This window comes from Salvelinus fontinalis, chromosome 17 (genome assembly GCF_029448725.1).
Source record: "Salvelinus fontinalis isolate EN_2023a chromosome 17, ASM2944872v1, whole genome shotgun sequence".
In the NCBI taxonomy this organism is placed as follows: Eukaryota; Metazoa; Chordata; class Actinopteri; order Salmoniformes; family Salmonidae; genus Salvelinus; species Salvelinus fontinalis.
In genome coordinates, this window is record NC_074681.1 from 13,443,062 (window position 1) to 13,450,456 (window position 7,395).

General features: G+C 41.8%; 1 long non-coding RNA gene across 1 annotated transcript; it reads left to right on the top strand.

Moving 5' to 3' along the window:
- The first annotated feature begins 2,174 nt into the window (after positions 1-2,174).
- LOC129814570 (uncharacterized) lies at positions 2,175-4,110 on the top strand. The gene is made up of 3 exons (XR_008753319.1): positions 2,175-2,333; positions 3,091-3,161; positions 3,475-4,110. It is a non-coding gene; the product is annotated as an uncharacterized LOC129814570 (long non-coding RNA).
- Positions 4,111-7,395: the final 3,285 nt, after the last annotated feature.

Consider the following 7,395-nt stretch of genomic DNA (forward strand, 5'->3'; position numbering starts at 1 on the left):
TCACACTGTGAAAACATATCACATTGTCACCTTTGATTCCCTACCACCCAGCTACATGAGAGGCAGGCAACGCTGGTGGCACTGAGCTGAAATAGCAGGGTGGCAGTTTGTTGCAGCGTTGTGAATTTGTTTCAAAAGCCTGTTCTGATCCCAAGAGGGATTTTCAATATGAACTGACAATGTTGCTGCAACACCTTGGGGTAGCTATTACGTCTAGTTTCATGGTGAGTGGAGTGGAGCGCATTAGTCATAGTGGACACTGAGCCTTCTAAGGCTCTATGGTAGAAGTCTAAAGCCGGGGAAATTCTCAATTGAGCAGAAGTCCCGTCCTCTCCTCGTTAGTAGGCGAACCAAGGAGTATGCTCCCTTCCTCATTTACCTACTTCTGCAGAGGATGCACAAGAGTATCCTTTCGATAGCTACCGCGGAAGTGTTTTAAAATCCGCCACACCCCATTTGAATCAGCTGTTGTTTTCTGGAAGGAGAAGAGCATGCACACAGTTGGAAACCATACACTATCCTTTTATCTATAAAATGTCTTGCACAACTAGCTAAATTGGTTTTCATCACTTAACACATTTTGGGATTCCACCCTTGCAAACATAATTTGCCTGATGAGTGGATAAGGAGAGTCTCATTTCATACAAGCGCATTTGTTTTCACGTTTCCTCTCCTCGCCTCCACTCCTCAATTACCTTTAACCTTTTTTCAAAGTGGCGAGGAGAAGACGAAGGAGAGGAGGCGAGCAAAACCAATTGAGATTCTCCCATAGACTGCCATTTTAGAGTAGACAGCCTTTATTGTAACACAGTTGACGTAACTGCTCCCAGAGTGTTGCTGGTAAAAAGGAGCAACATAATAATACCACAGAAACAGTGGAGGCTGCTGAAGGGAGGACGGATCATAGTAATGGTTAAGGGGAAGGACTGGTCATAATAAATGGAATGGCATGGAATGGCATCAAACACATGGAAACCATGGGTTTGATGTACTTGATCCCATTCCACTAATTCCGCTCCAGCCATTGTCACAAGTCCATCCTCCCCAATTAAGGTGCCACCAAACTCCTGTGCACAGAAATAACTCAAGGACACAGTATTCCTGCTGCCACTGAGAATGTACTCACTGTCCAATTTGCCTAGTCAGATGTGGAGAATAAGAATATCCTTCCAGTAAATGTGAGATGTGAAGATGTGAGATATCTGCCTTGCTACCCAAATTCATTGCTCTGGCCAAACGCCACACCCACAAACGTTTCTTCTCCAAAATGAGTCTGGATTTGAGTCCCTCTCAGAGGATTTCTAGAACGCAAACGCATTCGAACCTTTCTGACTGCTCCCAGAAACGATGGGTTGGCCAGAGCCAGAACACACGTGGGTAAAGCGGCGGTTTGAAAATGTGTCATTGGCTTTGATACTCTAATTGGTTAGAGACGATCCAATCGCTGATACGTTTTCTTTTTGTACAACACCCCTCATTTTGACGTCACCGCAAACAACTTCAATGGTGACAGTCTCAGACTGAAGTATGTAGCGAACATAAAGCAGTTTAAGAATTCAGTTTGAGTCATCAGGCAAGTGAGAAATACCAAGTGTCCAACTTCATCATGTAGAGTCTTCCTTAAAACGTTTTTTGGGATTTAAACTTTTCCATTACTACAGAAATAAATATATTTTCTGTCATGCATGGATGGGATACCACCTAAAGGAAGTGTATGGGGTCACAACTATGGTAAAAGATGATTAATAAACAGACACATGAGCATTGTATTTCAATGCATATTAAAAAAGCACCAACACCTGCTCTGGAAGATGAGTTTTAACCATATTCTCTTTGGACAGACATGTTCACTTTCCTTTTCATCCTGTTTTTGAAACTGTATTCAAGGCATTTGTATTTGTTTGTTTAACTGCCAAGTTTGCGGTCTTCTGTACAAGTACAAACAGAATGGAAGGACTTGTGGAGGGAGCCGGGCAGTGTTGCGTTTTGTCTGACAGTACGGAATTCTAGGAGCAGACTGGATCCGGACCGGGAGGAGGGAGGGAGGGGGAGAGAGAGAGAGCCAGGCAAGCTGCCCTGGCTTTGTTTACAACAAAAAGCCATTGTTTGATGTGGCCGCGCAGCCCGCTCCAAAGCTCCCGCTCCCACAGGATGTGCTCTGGGTAACATGCCAGACGGAGGCCACTGCTGTATGACTTCCACCCAGGCCAGTTCTACTGCTACATGGGACTAACAGTCCAGGCCTGCTGGGGCCTTCCTGAGACTTCTCTCTCTCCATCAACCCAACTTATAGAACAATAGCAGAGTATGTCTACTCAACCGACCAGAAATATGTGGGTAATATTTTTCATTTGTTGATCGGCAATTGTATTGGAGCTTCCTTATTTTGCCCGCCTGTGCTATGAATGCAGCAGTGAAAAGTGGAAAATGAAGACAAAAACATCCATGCCTGACCTGAGCATGTTCCCGAGACAACACTGATTACAGTATCATTTTACAACAACAAAAAAGTAACTTGTTGTGTTTGTCTGTTGATACAAAGATTTGACTCCTTCAATCGGTTTGTTTGTATTCTTTGTTCAAGTCTTCCATACTGCTGTGTCGCTTTTCAAAGGACCGAACAGAAGTAATGAATTCATAAGTGGTGCAGTTTTCACACTGCGACGAGTCAAGTGTAATTAATTTCAATACAGACTTTAGTTTTTGTGCCGTCTATCTAAGGTTTCTCTCCCCCTGCATTCTACAGGAAACATGAGTGGATTTCATTTTTCATTCAATGGAACATTTCTCTCTCAGCCTGAGCCTAGCCTACATCTGCCTGCCTGTGTTTCCACAGAACCAAATCATTAACAGAATCAGGCTACATGCTCCTACCCAGCAACCTCACTGGCCCAGCCACTGGGAGACCAGAGCAGACCAGACCAGAGCAGAGCAGACCAGAGCAGACCAGACCAGTGTCTTGTTTATGCCATGATTGTTTAATTTAAACAGTAACGGTCTGATGTATAGGTGTCCTGCTAAGTGTTCAAATTATGTGCATTTAGAAACAAAAAACATATCCTGGTTATTTTTTATCTTTTATCACTGCAGGACCTTAGAAGAGGTTATCGGCCTTATGTCTGCAGCCCACCCACCTGCCTTGTCACTAAATCTTGCTATAAGTAAGTTGCTCTTTTTTAATCCCCTCCCCCATTAATGTATTTATTGGACAATAAGGAGGAAAGGCAGCAGTTACATAAATATGCAAGTCAACATAGGATAGAAATAGTATAGGCGAGGCGAGGCGTCCAATCAGCGTGTTAGCAAGGAGCTGCTGTGCCACAAAGACACAAAGGTTTGCTGTAACAGTAGCCAGTGTGGGCGGATAATCTGTGCCTTAAAGCAAGACTGGGCTAGTAGAGACACACGTGGTGGTAAGCCAAGCTTAAATCCCGTCTGACCTTACCCCATTCCCTTCCTTCCCTTCCCTTCCAGCAGCCAGGAGAGGAGATGAAAGGGGGTGGCGATGTCTCTACTGCCCCCCAGAGGATGGTTCACAGACTGGTAGGGGAAAACAACATCTTCAAGGCAACTCTTCTTCAAACGCATCTCTTGTGATTATGCACAAGCCAGTATCATGATATGCTATGGAAATTTGCTCATACTGAGAAAAGTGCATGTGTTAATTTGGGTTTTATAGGTATTGAATATAGGTTTATCATTAGTGATCTAAAAAGCTCTGAATGGAAAATAATTTAACAAAGCTCCATTTCATAAAAATAAAAGCAATTAATTTAGGGACTGTTCTGTTCCTAACAACATTATTACTACAGTAATTACAGTGTTACTACACATATTGGATTCAGTGCGAATTTTAGAATGCCTGAAATGTGTTCCTCTATTCATTTTTGATAACACCAGCAGTGCGCCAAACATTTTGGCTGATTTTGCAGTCTCCTCTCCTCTGGCATAGATCAACCTGTAATGTCCTTCCTAGATCTCAGTCAAGGGAATCATCACTCTGAACATAAAATATCCTCATACCCTTTGCCATAAATTGTGGTGTAGAAAGAGAAGTGGTGGTAGTGAAGGGATGTAATGCAGCTAGATAGAGGAAATAAAATCACTGAAACAAAAGACGGGACTAACGACGGTCAACCGGCTCCTTTTCATTTCACGTTGTACAAGTTTGTCACTATGGTTTATGGACAGCCGTTTCACCTCTCAGCAGCCATAGTTTGGGATTATTAAATAGCCTCTTAAAGGCTCACAGCTGTGAATGCGCTATGGCTTGTGGCAGACTATCGCCGTTGGTATTTTGATATGAAGAGACATCCTCTAATATATGGCATAGGTGCCGTGTTTCATCTTGCCTATAGCCCCCCGCCATACGACACGATCGACCACCAAGCGCAACAAAATGATTTATATTTTCCTGAGCTGTCTCTGACGAAAGCTTTCCATCTTATTGTATTACAGCTTAACATAGTTATTATCGAAGACAGACCAAGTGTACATCTAAGCCTCACATAAATATCTTGTCAGTATAACTATTTTGATGAATGGAATCCAAACACTAAGAACATTTATTTTATTGTATTTATTTAACCTTTATTTTAACAGTGAGACATGCTGAGACCAAGGTCTCTTTTACAGATGAGCCCTGTATACACTTCAATACTCTGCTACAGAGGATAAGTTCATTAGAGTTAACTGCACCTCAGATTGCAGCCCAAACAATGCTTCACAGAATTCAAGTAACAGACACATCTCAACATCAACTGTTCAGAGGAGACTGCGTGAATCAGGCCTTCATGGTCAAATTGCTTCAAAGAAACCACTACCAAAGGACACCAATAATAAGAAGAGACTTGCTTGGGCCAAGAAACACGAGCAATGCCATCAGACTGGTGGAAATCTGTCCTTTTGTCTGATGAGTCCAAATTTGAGATTTGTGGTTCCAACAGCCGTGTCTTTGTGAGACGCAGAGTAGGTGAACGGATGATCTCTGCATGTGTGGTTCCCACCATGAAGCATATAGGAGGAGGTGTGATGGTGTTGGGGTGCTTTGCTGGTGACACTGTCTATGATTTATTTTGAATTCAAGGAACACTTAACCAGCATGGCCACCACAGCATTCCGCAGCAATACACCTTCCCATCTGGTTTGCGCTTAGTGGGACTATAATTTGTTTTTCAACAGGACAATGACCCAAAACACACCTCCAGGCTGTGTAAGGGCTATTTGACCAAGAAGGAGAGTGATGGAGTGCTGCATCAGATGACATGTCCTCCACAATCACCCGACCTCAACCCAATTGAGATGGTTTGGGATGAGTTGGACCACAGAGTGAAGGAAAAGCAGCCAACACGTGCTCAAAATATGTGGGAACTCCTTCAAGACTGTTGGCAAAGCATTCCTCATGAAGCTGGTTGAGAGAATGACAAGAGAGTGCAAAGCTGTCATCAAGGCAAAGGGTGGCTACATTGAAGAATCTAAAATCTGAAATATATTTTGATTTATTTAACTCTTTTTTGGTTACGTGATTCCATGATTCCATGTGTTATTTCATAGTTTTGATGTCTTCACTATTATTCTACAATGTAGAAAATAGTAAAATAAAGACCAACCCTTGAATGAGTAGGTGTGTCGAAACTTTTGAACGGTACTTTACATACACCTCAATATTCATGTCAATACATGAAAAGCAAAACCCAATCAAAGAAAACAAAACACATTCTTCAGTAAAAAGGTCCTCAATCAGCTTTTTGAATTGAGCAGCCTGGCCTCAAAGACATAGTAAATGTAAATCTGTGACACTCAAATTAGTATTTTGCTGTATGTTGCGTTTGATATGGTTACATAACACAGAATGTTACTCAAAGGTTGCGTGTTCCATCACATCACATACCTAACCTTAACCTTAACCCCTAAACCTAACCTTAACTCTAACCCCTAACCCTAACCCCTAACCAATGTTAGCCACCTAGCTAACATTAGCCACAACAAATTGAAATTCATAACATATCATACGTTTTGCAAATTTATAATATATTGTACGATTGGAAATTTGTAACCTATCATATGAATTGTAATTCATAACATATCATATGAAATGGATGATGGACATCCACAAATGAATACATACCAAACCATATGAAACGTAACATATCATACTAAACGTAAGGAGACATATTTACATTTACTATGTTACGTCTACCTCTGAGTCCAGGTTGCCATGAGTGATGTGGAGAGCCTCATTGCAAAACACACAAAAGCTTCACACCTAAGAATATAATACATTGACACAAACAGTCAAAGTCAACTGACCAATAAACATGACTGATATGAAACAGTTTGAAAGTAAATGAAAGCCGGCGATGACGTCCCTGAGCAATGATGCTCTTTTCATGTCAAACCTAGCTCACACAGTCCTTGTCTATCCTTGTTTTTGTGTAGCCTACCTTGGAGAAACCCATCAATTGAATATGGTGGGTATTGCTGATGCTGACAGCATAATTGCAGTCTGAATGTTTTTATTTATTCCCGATTCAGATGACACCAAAATGAGTGTGGGTGCAGCTGCACTGTATCATTCTTTTGAGCTCTTAACTACAACTTGTATTAAGAAGGTGATTTAATAAGTATCATCACATGTACTCTCAGAGGGCACCTTGCTCGGGGAGGGGGGGGGGCATGCCTGTCAAGATGTTCACTTCAGGGCATCAGACAGAGTTGCTCTCTTCAACCAATATTCTTGGGGAATATTTGACAGCCCTATTGCTTTTTAAAGTGTGGTTACAGTAATTACATAGAGCTGCTTTTCAGGAGAAACCGAGGACAGCTTTGAATGAACCGCTGGAATTTCAATCAGACCCATAACATTACCCACCAAGGATATCTTTCTATTTCTTCCCCTCAGCTCTTTCTCAGAAGCTACCACTTCAATGGATACATTTACATGTTAGTCATTTAGCAGACACTCTTATCCAGAGCTACCTACAGTAGTGACTGCATCCATTTTCATACTGGTCCCCCATGGGAATCGAACCCACAACCCTTACATTACAAGTGTCATGCTCTACCAACTGAGACACACTTTTCCTATGAAGTTAATGGAATTGAATATGGACAATCTCTATGGCATCGAATTTATATCAAAGCAAATTAATTGTACAGTAAGTGTTGACTTGAAAAATAAAATTCTCGCCTTGCTGAAAAAAGCAGCTGGCTTGGAGGAGATGAAAGAACAATTTCATACATGTGCAATATGTAATGATCATTCATTCGTTCACTGTGCAATTTGAAAAGGTATGGAAGCAGAGGAGCAGAGCGATTGCTAGCCTAGTCACACCTGCTGCAGTGAGACTTCTTCACACACATCCAAACCCCTATAATACAGTTTGATGCACAAAA